We start from the raw sequence: 18,883 nt of genomic DNA on the forward strand, positions 1-18,883 counted from the left end.
ACGAGAAGAATACAACTGTAAATAACTAATTGTTTTAAAAGAAAGAGAGAAATTAGCTCATTTATCATAAGATTAATCACCTATACTGTAAAGTGAGATAACCGTCCTTAGGATTTTTCAGCTTCAAACTAATTGTAACTTGTAACTTTGTGATGATTAATATCAGCAAGAAACCATGTTTCGTTTTAGCAAACTTATGAATCAGAATAATTATTGATATATTGATTCATATTTACTTGAAAACAAAATCCCCTTCTTTGTCTTCTTAAGCATTTGTTGACAAAAACAGTTTTTACAGTAAAATTTTCATTCAGAATATGCATGCTCAATTCCATTAACTAGATGAAAGTGTTGCCCCTTTCATTCTTATCTTATGTGATTCTTATCTATGATTAAATGGCTTGTATCTCTTGTCTCTTGTTAATGAACCATAAGACAGATGTTTCTATCCTGCTAGCATATCAATTTTTAAAGAACTGACAGCATTATACAATGCTACATGTACAGGTAGGATATGAGAAAGTCATTAACAACTGTGATAATTTAAACTGTTGCATGATTAATGAAACACTGACGAATGTACCTCATTATCATGCATCACTCTTGGACACATTTGGAGTACCAAGAATGGTAGTGCATTGCCCTTTTAGATAACATGCTGAATATGTGCATGAACAGCCTTGGGTGGGGGTAAAATGTAATGCATTTAATAAACTGTAAGATTGTAATCTCCCTGGTCTTAGGTCTAGAAAATTTTCTATGAGGAATTAAAACATAGCTCCAAGTGGTATGGTGTCAAAGGCCCTTTCTCTCACCAAGTGGGAGAAAAGATAAGGCCAAAAGATTATTTTGCTTGCCTTGCCTCTTTTTTTATAATGCTAGATCTGCCAGTGCTATGTATATCTTTTGAATGATAAGGACCATTGATACCACCCATACCTATTTATCAGTTTTGATACAATTATCTTAAAGATAATTTTTTTTTTTAACATCTTACTGAATATAGTTTGGATGCTATAATGAAATATTGCCAAAATAAGATATTGCTTAGAATTTTCAGCAAGGTATAATATGTGATAATGCTGAAATTGTCAGCAAACTATAAAAAATCTCATGGTTAATGAAGACACCCCACACTGTCACTCCCACCCTCACCTAACTTTCCCCAAGCACATAAAAGGGTTTTTAGTATTAGTTGCCTAATATACGTTGTTCTGATTTATAAAAAATGCAGTGAACTGCAAGCCTGAAACATTTGTCATTCCCAAGGGAATCATGGGGAATCTACACTATCAAATACAAAAGAACCATTTTATGATTTTGGCATCAGAAGAGCAAAAATCCCTGATGTAATGGGCAGTATTATATCATCTGCAGCATCACTGTATCAAGTGTGAAGCTCAAAATTGTCCTTTAAATTTGTTTGAAAGACTGCTATTCATTTGTCGGAACTACACTTAATGGCATACACTATAAACATTTTACTGAAGAAATTCATTTTTGATCAGCACTTGAAGTTCTCGGGCAATATGCTGCAAAGGAGAAGTATACGCTTTATAAAAAGGGAATGAAAAGATTAAGATCACAAAATTGCAATAAAAGGTTTCTTAAAGAATCGCAAAATACAGGGTGTTTTTGTCTAATATTATGTGGAGACCATATCAAAGAGGAAACAGTAGAAGTCATCTTCCTGCTTGAGCTACATCTGGTAGTTAGCTGAGATTTAAGATGGTATCTTGAGCCCACTTAACCCTGGGAGCAAGGTGGTCAGACCTGTGGTTAAATTATGACTATTCCATTAGACTGGGTCAGCAATAACTTCCTGAAGTAATTTATTACTGCTGTGAAATACATTCTACACCACTATTCACTTCTTACACAAGAGTTAAGGGTGCTTACAGGCATTTTCTAGCCATGAATGTGCTGCATGTGGTATGTAGTTGTTAACAAGGAAATTAAAGAGTTACAACACGGCTGGTGTAAGAACCCCTCCCCCTTCTAAAGAAACTGCTCAGTCCCCCCCAGGCTTGTCACTTTTGATACATATCAGGTATAATTTAGGCATACATAAACTTCTCTGTCCATTATCAATGCTGAAAAACTTATGAATGGTTCTAGTTATCTGAATTTCAAAACAAGGTGATTAAAGTGAAAAATTTGGCAAAATGTTTGTGTGTAATATTACAAAATTGAAAAGTTTAGTAAAAATAAAATATGTGATTCTCTTTGTCAGTGGGCTACAGGTCACAAGGTCCTAGGTTGGATGAGGAGGAAATCAATTTATGTTGGAGCATTCCTAAAAGTTTGAATTGAAATGGACTAATCTTGTGAAGACTCAAACTTCCTTTTAACTCAGGCTTCAAATTGTTATTTTTTAAAGCACTGGCATAAGGGCAGTGTATTTTTTATTTAAGTCAGAGTCCTATTAAAACCAACACATATATACTAATGATACAAGGTCAAGCTTGATCTAGCCTCATAAAGCCTCATTGCCGTTTTTAACTTGATACCACGAATTAGTGATTTCAGTAGCTGAATTATTAACTTCATACTGTGAAATGATATTCTGACCTTAAGAACACTGACTCAGAGCAATTGCATTATGCTATGTTTTGTCCAGCTTTTATTTGGGTATTTTGCTGTTCACACATGGGTTCTTTTTGTCTCCTTGCTATTTCCAATATGGCAGAAAATGTGAGGAATTGCACATTATAGTTATCAGAGATTCATAGTCACGTAGAGAAACATTTTTCCTTTCTCTATTAATAAGCAAATGGATAAACTTCTTAATATTACACCAAGATATAGTAAGGTGGCCTGCATACTATTGTGGGAATGTGGAGGTGAAAAGTGATATTAATTGTCATGCTCACTGAATCAGTGCTGATTGCAGTAGGAGTATTGCACTCTTGGTAATCTCTGGGACAGTGTGTTGAATGGGCAGGTGGGGGGGGACTTATGGTCCGAAGTCAAGAATGCGATGCTCTCTGTATTGATACAATTTGAACATTAAATTGCAGTTTAAATACATAAATTTAGCACTTTTTTAAGTTATCTGATTTAGGGCAATTTTGTTTATAAATCCTGTTGATTAATACATGTGAAAATTAAGAACCACATCTTTTTTTAGACATTTTTCATTATTTTAATGTATAATAGTGTGCAATTTTCATATTATTTGTATATTAACCTGTAGCATTATGAAGATCTCATTTGGATTAAATTTTGACTGATAGGTGGCAGTATTTTAGGTTTTTTTTTTTTTTTTTGTCAGTTCTGTGTCTGTTGATAACCCTGTTTAAAGAAAAGCAAGTTCTTTTATACAAGTATTAATGATGAGTTTATTTTCCAGTTAATCAGACATGAGACTCAACATGTTAAGCAATCAGCTGTGTTTAGCATTGTTCCCAAATTATAAACCTAGACAGGTTCATTGTTTGGAAGTGCTCGAGGCTTGTGGCACAGTCATATAATTTGGGGGTAAATGTGGGCTTCCATTTCACCTGTGGAGCAATGGGGGAGCAACACTGTTCCCTTATGCTCTCTATTTTTGTTGGCATTTATAGATTTATGCCAATTCTGGCAGATATAACTATATGAACCTTATACACAGGCATGACATAGAACTGCTAGAAAGTGACATCTGTTATGTTCAGTGCTGCAAAGCATGTTGGATGAGTACAGGACAGTAAATGTCCGTCAATGTTTTACACAGCACCCATAATTAAATCCTGACCTTGGGTTTTTGTTTCTGTATTAAACTGTGGTTTGATTTCCGTTTTAATTTTATGGGAGTAGAGTTAAACCATCGCCAGTGCTGTGTACATATTTTCACATTTATTGATTTAAGGTTGAAAATTGTTTGGGTTCCTTTGGCTTCCTTTCTATATAATTCAGCTGTTGAGCCGTACATTGAGCAAATTGTGTGAAATTCAAGTTCCTTCCAGCAGTACTACAAATTAGCAAGAATTCCTTTTGCATCCAGCTGTTGTTTTTGAAAAGTTTCTGTCGGCTGGTTCAGTTGTCAGTCAAGGTTACCACTGGTATGGGATTAATTTCCCTCTTTGTTTAGAATATCTTTTAAATTGTTGACACAATACCAAAATATCATAACTTAATGGTAGTGTGTTTGGATATTGTCTGAGTCATAACTCTTCATGCATTAAACAAAGATGATTACAGATTGCCAGGAGTGCTCTATGGGATAGTATAAAAGCTGTTGGAAAGTTCAGCGTGTTCCCACTCAGAAATTATCAAGTTGCATGTGAGCATGAAAAAAGTAATGAAGACAAAGGCATAAAGCACTTGATCAAGATCCTGAATTGTTCAAAAGATGAAAGTCAATCATGACGCACAATGTCAAATCTGATTATAACACAAATGTTAAAAAAATTAGATGAGCCATGCTATCTGGTGTCATGAAAAGTAGGTTATATTTTGTTACAGTTACAAAAGAACGCAAAAAATAATTTGTTTTTATTCTATATCATGTAATTTGCCATCTCTTCTGTCAGTGATATTGAATAGCAGGTCATTCTGGTAAAATGTTTCTGAGCCTTTCAGAGGTCTATGTAACTTGATATGTGGGTTTTATTTTTGTGGTTTGGTTGAATGAAACATATTTGGTAATAATTGCAGTTTTCTTTCATCCTTTCAAGTAGCAAAAGTTGTACTCACCATTTCTTTTTTTTTTTTTAAACATAAATTTGAGTATTTACTAGAATACTAGACCTAAATGCTCATGATTTTGGTCTCTTTTGCTTCCTTGTGAATCATATGAATTGAATATAGTCTGTAGTCTGAAATTAAAAAAAAAAGAAAATTTTCCAGAATCACTCCCTTGTGCAGTTTTACTTTTCCACTACACTTTCCTAATTATTTATCCCAGATTTTGCCTGAAATTTTCAAAATGTCAGAAGATAATTAAGTGATGTGGCATTTAGCTTCCAACCCTGGGCCACTAGCATTTAGATCGTAATGTATATAAAGGGAAGAAATGTAACACTGCCTGGCCTTCCGCCATTTATGAAACCTGCATGGAATTTGCTTCATTCACAGTAGCTTACTCCAAAAACTGCAGGCAAAACATTAGGGTTTTCAGGAGCCTATTGACTGGTCATCTACGTGGCATCTTTTCACTACATTGCTTATGTAAGTGTTCAAGATTTGTATTGGCTATAACAATAACTAGTTAAATTTACTGCTGAGAAAATGAGATTAATGATTTTGAAAAAGGTCATCAGCAGAGGATTGGAACTGACCTATTCTTCTACCTGATCATAGGCAGTTTCTTCATCTCTCATATGACCCTGGTTGTGGTAGATATGTATCAGTAGTTTGCTTTTGCATATCAGGTAGCATTTATGTATGGAGATCTCTGCTTGGATGTTAATGCAATAGAGTTTTGAAAGCCAGTGGGAGACAAACCTTTTGAACTCAATCTGGTGGCATTTGCTTGAAAATTCTCAACATCCCATTACTCTTGTCACACACATAGGAGACACAGGTGACAGGCTTGTTACTGTACTCATTTTCTGAGCTCAAATGATGGGTGCGCTTTAGGGTGAGTTGGTAATCATATCTAGCATTCATGCACACATGTCACGCTTGCTCAGTCATTGCTGCTCCTGGTTGTACATAGTGGCAGCAGGCTGCAGCTGACATTAACTGGGTCAAAAAGGTATGGTGTGATCATCAGCCTCTCAGGTGAAGAACACTGTGGGGACAGACTTCTACATCAGAGGTCGTTCACAGCTTGTCAGTACCATAGAATTGATAGTAATATTGTTGGTTCTTTTCTAGCAAATTGGTAAAGTTGGTTATCATCTGTCCACTTAAGGATGTACATTATCAAGAATGTTTTAAATGGGTATGTGTTTATAGGTCTTGAGAGTCAGCGAGCTAAAGTCAATTTTTGTGAAAGGATTGGGAAATGATGTTACATCTGTTCAGAACATAAAATGCATGATACGGGCTATATAGAAAATGGTCTGCACATAATGTTGACACCTGCCACCAATATTGTAGCTTCATGTATCCTTGAAAATGATGGTAAACTTAATCCTGAGCAAACCTTTGGCTTTCATTTTGTTGTTAGGTCATGAAAAGCCAAATTTCTATATAAAGTAGTGAGTGTAGAATTTTGTGAGATTTTCTTGTTGTTTCAGTACTGTTTGGTTAAAGAAAAAATATATATTATGAATATTAGTACTTATTCCACTTTATAGCGATTTTGAAAATCCATTGTGTAGTTGCGTACTTATGGTGGTAGTCGAACAAAGAAGAGTCTTGTTTTTTTATGGAAATTTCAAACAAATTTTTTTTTTAAATTCATACATCTAATTACTGCATCAGTCTCTTGTCATGGTTGGTTCCACATCATAGTCTCCTTGATCTTATCATAGAGACTGAAGCAACTGAATGCACAATTATGCTCCAATATAGTAGCCTGCAGTCAGAAAGACATATAAGCCCTTTAAGTGGATTGCCACATCAAAATGATTAAACTATCGGAATAAATCTTTATTATTCCCATTGACTGCTCAATAATAAAATCTCAATACTGATCATGACTGGGACCCACACTCATGTAGGCCAAGTGAGGAAATCAACAGGATTGAAGGTAAATATTAGTTGAAAGGAACAGATCTTAGGTGAACCAACATACAACGTAATCAGCTAAAGTGACAGGGAGAATAGAAAGCTGATCAACTCATTTGATTTCAGGGGAAATATTGTGCAACATTAACACACTGAAGTTGAATTATAAAGTATAGTGCCGCCAGTCCATTTAGGGGTGCTTTGTTCAAAATACATTGTGTCTGCTTACTACCTTTAGCAACTGTTATTTTTACATGAAATTTACTTCTTGAGCTTGATTGCAAGTGTGTGAAATTGTAAGCGCTTGGCGTTATTGTGTGGAACAAAGACGTGTGCAAACTAGTGGCAAGGAAAGTGCTGATAAAATTACATGACTTGCTCGCAATTCACATTGACTGAGCAAGAGCCTATTTGATTATTAAAATGAGATTGTGTTGTGACTGCAAACACCAAATTTACAAAGCTTTTCACAAGTTTTGAAATGCCTGTGCAAAAAGCTAAAAGGTAGGTGAGTGAACACACAAGGAGAGAACATAATGTATATGGAGGCACACAGACTCCCTTAGCTTTTGGAATTAAATCAAACAGGCCAGAAACGGGAGATTACTTGTTCACAGACTTGGTGTACTATTTCAGACTCAAAACCGAGTGCAAGTTACCAATGAAGTTGCCCAAGAACTACCAGTGAACAGAAGAAGGCAGGACGTAGAACTGGGAAGTACAGACATCTAGGAAACACAAGTAACAAAGGTCAGTAGTTAGTTCATTGAAGAAAAAAAATATGATTTTGAATATGATGTATAATATTAAATTTGATTTGTCTATAGTATGCCTAGACAAAAAAATACAGAAGGCCAAATGCATTATGCGGCTGTATAGTTACAAGTCCAGAATACTTTTTATTGATCTCCTTTTTTTTATGGGACTGTGAGTCATAAAAATGCACTGTACACTTGATCAAGACATTTAGCAGTTGAGAGATTTTGCTCACTTGCTTTGCCCAAATCAAGATATACATTTCTTTTTCTCATAGCAATGATTCCATAGCCTTTGTAGCAGTCATAAAATGATACTCAAAAAAATATTGATAAAAAGGCGGTTCATTTTTCAGCATGACAGGTTTATTGTCCTGCATTGTAAAGCCTGGTATACTTTTGATAACCCAAGTAGCAAACATGATCGGTTGGTTTTAAAGTGAGCTTGTGCACAAAATGTTTTTAAAAGTGGAACACAGCCATTTTTTTAAAATACAAGTCTCTTTATTTATAACCAAAGTATTTACAACATCATTGATATTATTTTGTTTTGATAAAGATTACTTGTTCCACATAAGTCAATCATGTTTAAGCCATATTGTCTAAACAATTGCCACACATGGAAAAAAACTAGGTCCTTACTTGCATTTCTCGAATACAGGAATCTTGTTCTTTATTTTGACACTACTCATAAACTGCAAAGTTTCTGTGTTGATAGCATGAAGTGTTCTGATGAAACAACTCCACAAAGACATTAGCGTGGGAACTAGGGTAATGCATCATACATGACCATGAGAGCATGTCTATCTTACATCACTACAAGGAGAAAATGCACACTTTTAATTAATCCCTGTGGAAAAAATAGAGGGAAGCCACATTAAAATCTGTGTGGGCAAATTGCAACAAAATGTTGCAAGAGTTTGATCTGTTTCAGCTGTGCTCGTAATTCATCTCATAATTACATCTGTCTGGAGCACAGATTTAAACACAGAAAAGCATTCAAGGGGATTCCTTGTGATATTTCTTAATCTCTGAGAGCATGTCAGTCTGCTCGCCATAGGAGCCAATATATATAGAGCATAGGTTGACAGAAATGGTGTACTCGAAGACACACCTCGTGCTTTTCAGGCGTGTTGGGTTTCCACAATGTACTTAACTTTGCCCTAACACAACATTTGCCAATTTACCAAGTAGGCATTTCATCAGGAGCAGTGTAATTTGATGCAGGCAAGAAGTTCTAAAGCCACATTCCTCCCACTGAAAGGGTGTGAAGCTAGACTGAATGCTTGGACAATATGAACAAGACTTGCACATACACAGAGAGTAGTAGTAATTCACAAATGGCATTGATAAACAGTGTTGTTTACAAAGCATAAAAAGAACCTATATGATCAGCAAATTGTAGGAACAGGTGGAGCTCCTGTGTGCAGTTGAATTTCTAGTTCTTTAAACATGGCTTCATGTTACCTAGCCATGGATTTTTTTCGGGTTTTGCTGGCATTGAAGTGACCATGCATTGGCATTGTTCTTCCCTTAAAGCTTTGTTCCTTCCTTGGGCTATCTTTTGATAAAGTAAGAAAATCTTTCCAAACAGTAGGAGTCAAATGCCAGTCAGATCACAAAGCTTGCTTTGTTGACTTCTCACACTGGTCATGTTTCTTTTTATTGGGTGCAGAAATAGAATTGGAGATGGATTTATATGGTTATCACGTCTGTGACATTCTAGTGCTAAGTAAATACTGCTGCATGGGGTTGGAGAAAAGTTAGTCAGAAACAGCAGCCAGTGTAGTGCTCCAGCTTAATACATGTCCTTGCATTTGTTATAGGTAGGTGTGGTATGAGAACTGTGTCCTCTTTGGATTGTTTAGTGTGTTTGTGCTAATGGAAAATGTTGCCTGGATTTCCACATGGCCCAAGAATTAATTGGCTTGAGTTTATCCCCTTTTACAAATCTCAAGTAACCTATATATTTGTTTTGCATCAGAATCCTGTAGTAAAACAAATTTACACAGCTTCCCCCTTGGCTGGTGTGGGGATTTGGGAAATGGACTGATTATTTTTGTTGATGACCAATAGGCCTTTACTTAAACCTGGCATGATATGAAGAGCATACATACTTAATTAGTTCAACCTTTCAATTAACAATATCACCACTGTTGGAAAGTCCCAGAGGAGTTTTGGAGTTAAAAATCTATTCGTTAATCATTTAATGAATATTTAACAGTTGCCCCTTGTCCAAGTCTTGGAATATTAGGTGGTAAAGGCTGTCCTTTTATGTTGAGCTGTAATCATTGGCTCTCTAGCAGTGGGGCATTTATGCAGCAGGACACATGGAAAAAGACCTTAACTGTCAGGTAAAATGAGATTTGATCAGGTCAGAATGGATTATAATGCACACTTGATGGTGTTAAATAGCTGCTGATCCATTCTGTTATGCAATATGTGTGTTGATTTGCAGCTGAAGGCACTGTTGGATGGCTGATGGGCATGGCTGGCCTGATGAAATGATCAGTTATTGTTTTCTTGATAGGAGGTATGAAGCATTAAAGGGAGTGGGGCCTCCATATGATAATGTGTAAGAAAAGATAAAGCACAGGTGGAATATGAGCAGTTGATAGTTATGCATGGCAATTTATGCCTCGAGTGTGGAATAGAAGGGATTATATGATATATGAGGTAAGGTATAGAGAAGATGGGAGATATGTATCTGCCGAAACAGGAGGCATTTTGTGATGTGCACCTCTGCATATGAATGAATTAATTTTCCAGTCATGTTAGTATGAAGAAAGGTACTTCTGTGCGTGCACTTTAATTTATACTCAGTTTAGCCATTACCGCTTTTATCTTCAATACAAAAACAGCCATTATACTGAAATCACCTTTCTAGTCAAGTTGTGAAAGCTTAAGGTAGAGTTAACTGTCATGGCAGAACATCTTATTAAGGTTTCTAACCATGAATAGGAAGATATCCAATCCCTCGGTTGTCCCGCTTATTAACCACCTTGACTGAAAATGAGGCTAAAGACAATTTCAGTGTTTTTCACTTTTGAAAATGGTAAAAGCCAGCAATGAATTTGGTGACCAACAGCATAATCCCATTTATCATACTAACACTGACTTTTTTGTTGAACATGATAATATTTATGCCAACAACCCATAGAAAGAATAATAAAATTAACTTCCATTTTATATCCAAACTATATGAAAAGTCCATTTTATTTGATCTTATGTGCTGTAATCCTGTCTTTGCAACTTGTTGTAAAGTAAGCAAGGTCAAGCTTCAAATTTAATGACTTGTAAATTGGTTCTTATAGGGCAAAGAAAGCAGCCCTTTTTCTAGATTTATTAAATATAAATAAAGCAATTTTTCGGACCAATTAGCATTACATGCAGTGTTTTAGCCATCTCATTCAAAATTAGAAAAGAATAAAAAAATAAAAAAATAAATTTGAAATCTGAAGTGTAGGCTTTCTGTGGAATGATATAGTAAATTTACGGTACCAAGCACATTTTTAAGTACTGGTTTTGTAGGAGGACTTTCTTGAAGGGACGTCACTGGATGAAAGCTGATATTTAGAATAGAAAATGTAATAAAGATCGGTATTGATTCAGTAGTTCTGGTCAATTATCCATAATTATTACTTTAAAATGATACAGAAATTTAGATGAATAACTTGTCTATAATACAAAAACTCATTGATTTTTGGTAGCAAATTGCAAATTTATACTTGCCAGAGCCTGTTTTTGACACGGACTAGACAAACTTCAAGATCAAAGGGCCAGAGTACAAGTAATATATCTGACCTGTTTGTTGAACATAAAAAAAAGTATTTATCAAGGTCACCAAAACATCAACTTGTCAGATAAGGCACCATTTTGTCTGAGCTTTTGCCAACTTGTGACATTGTGTATTGCAGACTTTTTATTGTATTTCGATGAAAATTTACAATTTAACACAGGCTGGTTTTTGCAATTGTATTTTATTTGTTAATTTAGTTTTTTGTTTCTCTATTGATCGAGTAAAGTACACAGTGGATTAGTATTTGACATCGTCTCCACACATGTGCCTACCATTGATCTAAATGCTCTGTCATACTTATTTTTTTCGTGGTAACAAGTTCCAGATGTTGAATGTATATAAAGGTTGGATAAAAATAATTCAATGTTTTATTTGATAGCAAAAAATTTTCCATGATACATTACAGTTCTATCATTGCACCAGAATAATTGTTTTGTTTTTTTTGAGTTTCTATAATTTCCATGATGTAACATTAGGTACCAGCATCCCTGAATGGGTATTTGGATCATGACCAGTGCAAAAAATGATAACAAACACATGATGAATATGAGGTCACAGCTTTGCAGGGTGTCAAATCATGAGTGAAGCTTTTAGCAAATCCATTAGATTTTACATTGGAAACATGTTCTGTTTTCATGAAGAATTCCATTTGTGCGTAATGGCGTCCCCTCTGGCTGTGGAGAATGATTTTTTCTCTATTGCAAATGCTCTTCATTGGTTTCTGCCACTAATTAAGCAGTGTTTCAAAGCTCAATCGCACCCAATCTCCGTCCTAGGCATTGTAGGGTTCAGTTTGGCAGGTTAAATTTTAACCGAATGACTTTCTGGAGTAACCTTGGTTTAATAAAAAAATAACCAATTTAATACAGTGCAAGCATATGGTTTGCATTTTTGTAGGCAGATAAGGGAACTACATATATATCCATCAGGTTGTGTAGGCCAAGTGACATAATATACTTGTAAAAAGAACCCTGTTAAGAGATCTGGTTTGTTTTTGTTGACTGAGTAGAAGGTAGACTTGTTTAAAGAAAGATAAAGCTTCATCAGGAAAGGTAGGTACAATTTGACAAGGTGAAAGGCTATATCTGATCTCCTTTAGAAAATGTAAGGGTGCCATAATATAACTTCTGTTCAATGTCACTCATGGTAAAACAGCAGTCTTCATGGTTGAGACTTCGCAATGCTTTTTTCAGCTTTGACCTCAGATCTGAAGAGTCATTGTAGCAATTGTAAGTGCATTAGCACACACATTCACTTACACACTCAAAGTAAGTGCACTCTATGTGCAGAAACATTGTTTTTGGTTGAATAATTTTAACAACCTCGTCTGAACAGACAAGTCAAAGTTAGTTCTGCGCTGCTTGGCTTAACTGCATTTTTGATGAGCTGCTCGAGCAACATTAAGTATTATTTATTGGTGGCCTCCTGTGTAGTCTGATGTCAAGAGCTGCTGGGTTATGTGAAGTTTGTGTCCTTCCCAGTGGTGTGTGAGACCTTTACTGGAGAGGTGCAAACACTGGAGCTGTAAAGGGCAAACCCTCATTATCAAGAGGAAGAACTTGTCACCTGTGACGTAAGGGCGTATCAGACATATATCCCGGTGTGAAGGCAAGTAGAATAGCTGCTTTAAACTAAGAGATCTTGACTTTTTGTTATTTGTTAACATTCCATGCTTGTATAATATGCCTTTTTTGTAGTATGTAGCTGACACATTCATGATAGTGTGGATGTTATTTTCATCTTTTTTCTAATGCCAGATACATGTGAACTCCTTCAGTAGGACCTTCCTAGAATCCCGATAATTGATTATCAGTGGAAAAATAGGTCATTGGAGTGGAATTTGTCCTATAAATGTCCCAATATAGAAGTTAGAATATGTACTGTTTGTGTTAATTCAGTAGTTCAGACATGTTTTTAAGGATAAACCAGTTGTACGAAGTGGATTGTAAATACAGTAGTGACGTGTTATATTCGGTATAGTGTGTAGAAGTACACAGCAGGTGAGTGGGTCAGAATTCCTTGCAGGTAGGTCTAACAGCTTACAGGTATTCCTGTTTTTTCGTGTGTATGTCTCTTGAGTTTAAGTAAAATATGTGACATATAGTAGTTGGTTATGGGCATTGTTTAGGAAGTACAAAAAAGAAAGAAAAACAGACAGATGAAAATATATAACTTGGTTGGTGATCACCTGGTTTTCATTAATATCAGTAAATAAGTCACTGTAATTTTGTATCAAAAGTGAGGAAGGTGGTGTTCAAGCTTGTCCTCCCTTGTCTTTGGTACTTAAAATAATAAATGTCAGTTGATGCCAAGGGGCATTGTTGGCAACAGTGCCTGCTGTGTAGAACATGGCCTATCCTGACCTTAGAGCTGGTGATACAAGGTTTGGCCTTACTTTTGCTGAAGTATGTACATCAGGTCAACGGCCACTGCCACTCTACTCACTACTGCCTGGACAGGGTCAAAAGGTTCTTATACCTCTCAGTGCCGGATGATGGATGATTTGGGAAACTTAAGAAAGAATTTCTGATTGAACCTCTGCCTTGTGAGATTTAACTGTAATTACGTGAGGTCATTTTGTGATTGTATTAAATGAAACATCGTGCAAATGTTACTTTCTATTACATTTTTTTATTTTCATGTTCATTTTTGTCTCAATTTTTCATCTGCTATACATATTGGTCTATTCTGGCCTCTTTGATGGATGGATGTCTCCCTCTTCTGATTTTTTTGTGGATTTGGAGAGTTGGGTGAAAAGTCACCAACTTAACAACTTGAATTTGTAGATGCTTTTACATGAAAAAGGAAATACTTAACATTGATAATGAATGAAAATATTTGAATTCTTTAAGACCTAATAATAAATTACTCAAATAGCACAGGCCCAGCAGTGTCATCTGCTCTGTTTCAATATAAATTCTGCCCTCACAACAGAATCATTTCAATTAATTGATTAAGGACCAGCAAAATGTGGGAGGGCATAATATTTTATGATGGTGTATTATTTTTATGTGAAAGTAAGGATAAATGAGCTTGAAATTTCGTTGAATATTTTAAGGTCATATGTTTTTATTGATGAAGGTATGCCTTTTAGTGTTATCAGTAAGAAATGAGATAGCTGGTGAGAGGAGGGTTATATATTGGTGTCACCCTGTGCACAGGGCAGATTTCGCAGGCATGAAATGAATATATACAAATAGAAGAATCCACCCCGAGAAATTGAAAAAAAAAAAACTAATTTTATTTTTATATTTTAAGTGCTTAATGAAATGTTTAAAGTTTCTGTTAGGATGAAAGGTTGTCAAAATTTTGTTTCAGTGAATTTGAATTTTTTTAAATTTTGTTTTAGGAACAGTAACTAGTTTTAGGTGATCCACTTTGTACTTTTTTTACACATTTACCATTCACATGTATTTTGATAAGAACTGTTCTGTTTATCAATGTTCTTGTATTTGAAATGGATAAAGGACACATTTCTTTCATCCCCAAGTTGAACTTTACTTCCAGATCCATTATCAAATTGAAACATTCTATGTGTAACCAAAAACAAAAACAAAATATCACTTGTACTGTTCTACCCTCCCTAAGGTTTATTTTTACTTCTGTTCCTATCTTTCACTGTTCAAGATAGTTAAGATGAGGCACAGCTCCTCCATTCCTTTTTTGAGTCATGGGGAAGTAAATTAATGTAATGGTTAAAAGACATTTGGAACAGACCTACTGTGCAATGACCTTAGGACAAAATCCACTATGGTGGAAAAAACACAGCAACAGCTTAAAGCATGTCTGTAAATTTGATTCCAATTCCATATAAAACATCTGATTGGAGTTGTTTCGGAACAGAAGACAAAGAATAAATAGAGCATTTGATTCATTATTTTCCAGTATATAGTATACAAATGAAAACAGAATGGAAACTCAGATATACAATTACATTACACAAAGTGTAAATTCTGAAATCAATGTGTGTCAGAAATGCATGGTAAAACTATGGATCAAAGCAAACATAAATTGTATGTCTTTGATGAATGATTTGCCCACATGTCTTTTGGTATAATAATTTTAAAAAAATAGAATCAAAAACAGGACTATATAGAGAAATGGCAAACACTCACAAAGTCTCTCAATACTGAAATCATATTTCTATAAAGTCTTGGTGAGCATAGCAGCCAAGTTGCCTTTTACCCAGATCTTGTAAGCTCTAATTATAAACTTTCTATAAAAAGAAGGTTGTAGTACAGAAGTTGTTGATGCTTACAAAGTGATGTTGATTGGCAGTGTACTTTAATCTAGGAGTGGAGTTCCACGATATTAGTTTCTTGCCTGAAATAAGTAAATAATCACAGTAGGGTATTTCTAAGAAAATATTCTTTCCTGCATGTCATTGAAAGCTGCCATAATTCTGGAAATTGCTTTTAAGAAAGCTTTTCATAATCTTCTTAAAAAAGTACATTGTACATTTTATTAAACTGATTATTTTCTTCTTCTCATGTACTTTAAGTTGTTCTATCATTTGTGTTTAGTAATTTCATTAATATTTTCGCGGAAATTGAAGTATGCAACTCAGGAATGTTCTTTCTCTCTCTCTCTACTAAGAATCCAAGTGTTTTCAGATAAAACCCGTCCCTATGGGACTGACAGCACAAGCATGATGTTTTAAAAACATGCAGCAAAGAAAATATATTTTCTATGCATGAGAAGTCTGACAGAAGCTTGATGTCTTCCAGATACTAAAGTTGTAAAAGTTAACATAGCATGCTGAAGGGTCTCCAAGAGCAAAGGCTAGATAGTGGATGCATGTGTATGTGTGCATGTGTGCGTCATTGCAAACCTTTTTTCATTGCACAATTGCTTGCTATTAATCATACAAGGTAACCCAATAATGCTACTTTATATTTAGTGCTTTGCAGCTGTTCGGCTAAAGAGTGGAGTTCTGAATGTTAGGATTAAGCAGTATTGAGTTTTACCATATGAAAGGTTACAGTACTATTATAACAAAAAATAGCAAATTTTAATTTTCCCATTGTCAAAAATTGTACATAAATACATTGTACTATAGAATTAGGTTACTAGTACCTGAACCCTCATGCGTTCTGAAAAATTGAAAGTCACTTGCTTTTTCATGTACAGGGAATCTTTTTTTCTGTGGTGTACATTTGATTAGGCCAAAATATTTCAATTTCAGAAGTACCTGACAATAAATGCAAGTTGTACACTTAGAGGAAGGAATGGTATTCAAACCAAAAGAAGCCTGTAATGATAAGAATTTGATTGTAATATATGCTTGCCTTATACTGAAATTTCAAGTAAATTAGAAGATGTGTCCATTTGACAATCACAAGTGCCTCAAGATACCCATTTTAGTTGCAGCAGTACTGTAACATACTTATTATTATTATAAATACGGTTCCCTTATTTGTTCAAGATCTGTCCATACTTTATAAGGAGAGTGACAGTCTGTTAATACCTAGAGAACAACCCTGAGATAACTCTCCAGGTATGCCTCATTTAACATACCTGATGAGATGTGTATGTGGTGAAGTTAAATGTTCTGTGTCGGGTGGTGGCTCCTATCTTAGCTCTGTAGATAGGGACGTCTGCTTGATTTCTATTTTTAACCCTCTCTGGATTTACATTTTACATCAATGATTATCAAATTATGCATTGTCTCTTTGTCTAGAAAACTGTATTAGAGAAGTAGAGAATGAATTAGTGACTTCCACTTTTATTTACCTTATAGGTTAGGGGCTCCAGAAATAACAAGAACTTTTTTCTGAGAAACGAAGCTTTCAGACAACTGTCAGTGCTATTGGACTTGGTGAATACCACCTGCTCTCCTTGAAAAAATTATAGTAAGTAATCGCCTCAAATGATTGAATGATTATGATATTTTACTGCCTATGAAGTGAAACCCTTATTTCTTCTCAAGGTACACCCTCTCTTTGTTTGGCTCAGGCTGGCAGACAAATCACATTTAATTTGAGTGGAGTGAAGCAAGTAAGCAGTGCCATTTCAGTTCACTAACTTTCAAAATTAAAGTGAATGTCTAGAACAGGTGTGCACTTGCTGAACATTCTATGTACTGCAGAGAAGGAGCAGACTGGGTCACATAGTATATTTAGATATAGGCAGGCATGATGGCAATATGTATTGAACAGGGTTCAGTCTCCCTTGCGCCTGTGCTGTGGCTGTTTCTTTATTTATTACCTTATATTGGTATTATGTAACCTGACAAGGCTCAATATTCACATGTTATTGAGTATGTCTTTTTGGAGCTGAGAGTTGTGCTAGTTGAACAATATACCCCAACTAAAGCATTGCTTGTTATGGATCTCATCTGCAGCATTTACCCATTATTTTATTCATGGCCACCAGAGGGAGGCAGCACAGCTGTTGTACAGTGAATGAAATGTCTGCTGTTTGTAAACATGTGAATCATGCTTGTTTCATGTAAAGAATCACCAAGTGCAAGCAAAGAGGGGATATCCTAGTCTTGTAGCAAAGGTCAAAGAGTGAACAATTCTGCTCTACCTGGCATCTTGCATTACGATGATGCTGTGGACACTGAAATATAAAATTCAAAGCCCAGGAAGAGCTGCTTCTGTGATAATGAAATATATCAGCCTGCTGATATTATATTTAACTGATCATGTCCTTGGTAACAATTTGCAAGAAGTGTTTTTGTCTTTGAAGTATGGTTCCAGTAAGGCTGCACATCCAGTCTCTCACTGTTAACCATTATCCATGTGAAAAGTATATGTTTAATCTCATGAGCTTCAAATGTATCTGTCTGAATTTTCAATGATTGATAACATTCCTTTTTTGCTTTGATATTAGTTTCTTGACACAAGGCCATTGCTGTCTTATGAAATGAAATTATAAAGTGGGAAGATGAAAATCTGGTTGAAATGAAGAAGCAAATGCCAAGAAATAAAATTTCAGATTATAGGAGAATTTTCATACACATGCAGTGAACTGGAACAGTTGTATTAAAACTTAATAGCAGTGAAAATTTAAAGAACATCTGGGACATGCCAAACATGATTTTCTCTTGATATGTCTGTAGTTAGATTTTTCATTGTGTTATTGATTCATTTTCCTATAATTTCTTCAGATATGATTTATTTATTCCTTGATCATGCCACCAGGAAGAAACACATATTTGTGTTTGTCGTCATAAAGTCAATAGAATCATGAAGTCATATTTCTCTCAGCTTGATATGATTCATTGCCAGTGTTAACACAAGTATTGACCACTTGCATACTTAATGATCCATAATAAGAGTTGCTGGGACAATATGGGTAGAATTAGGCCCATCCTAAATATAATCTTCTGTTATTTCAGTAGAACTCCAATATCCTCTTTCTTAGCCCACATAAACTGTTTTGATCACAATTTCAAGTCTCGTATTGAGAGCAGTATTGGCCATGAATACTGTAGATGTGTTATTTCAGTAGTTTTAGAGCAGTACCCCCCAAGTAAAAGGAATGAAATATATAAGAGTTTAAACCTTTGAAGCATAGTAAAAAGCAAACAAACATTTCACCCCTCTGAAAAGGCTGCAGTTCTATGAACCCAGCACTTGTGCTAGCTTTTGTGCCCAAAGCCTTCACACACCTTAGTCCCCTGTTGCTGGGGCATGCACACAAAGAATGGGTATTGTGAGGAGGAGAAAGTAGTCATTACAAGCTAGGGGAATGGTTTGAAAGGCAGGTGCTTGAAGCTAGC

The 18,883-nt window shown here is 35.3% G+C and overlaps 1 protein-coding gene across 9 annotated transcripts in view; it reads left to right on the top strand.

Moving 5' to 3' along the window:
- Positions 1-18,883, top strand: part of LOC106160756 (vitamin D3 receptor) — a 40,389-nt gene that overhangs the window by 1,168 nt on the left and 20,338 nt on the right. Inside the window, exons 1-3 of one of the 9 annotated variants that reach the window (XM_013537434.2) lie at positions 5,376-5,563; positions 7,237-7,350; positions 16,895-17,006. The gene's annotated coding sequence lies outside the window, so the exon portion shown is untranslated. Of the gene's footprint in view, positions 1-5,375; positions 5,564-6,448; positions 6,623-6,964; positions 7,105-7,236; positions 7,351-12,607; positions 12,763-16,894; positions 17,007-18,883 lie in introns of those variants that run through there. The other 8 variants (XM_087012712.1, XM_013537435.2, XM_013537432.3 and 5 more) reach the window with 8 other exon arrangements.

This window comes from Lingula anatina, chromosome 1, assembly GCF_051362555.1.
Source record: "Lingula anatina isolate TDL-2025a chromosome 1, LinAna3.0, whole genome shotgun sequence".
NCBI classification, from domain to species: Eukaryota; Metazoa; Brachiopoda; class Lingulata; order Lingulida; family Lingulidae; genus Lingula; species Lingula anatina.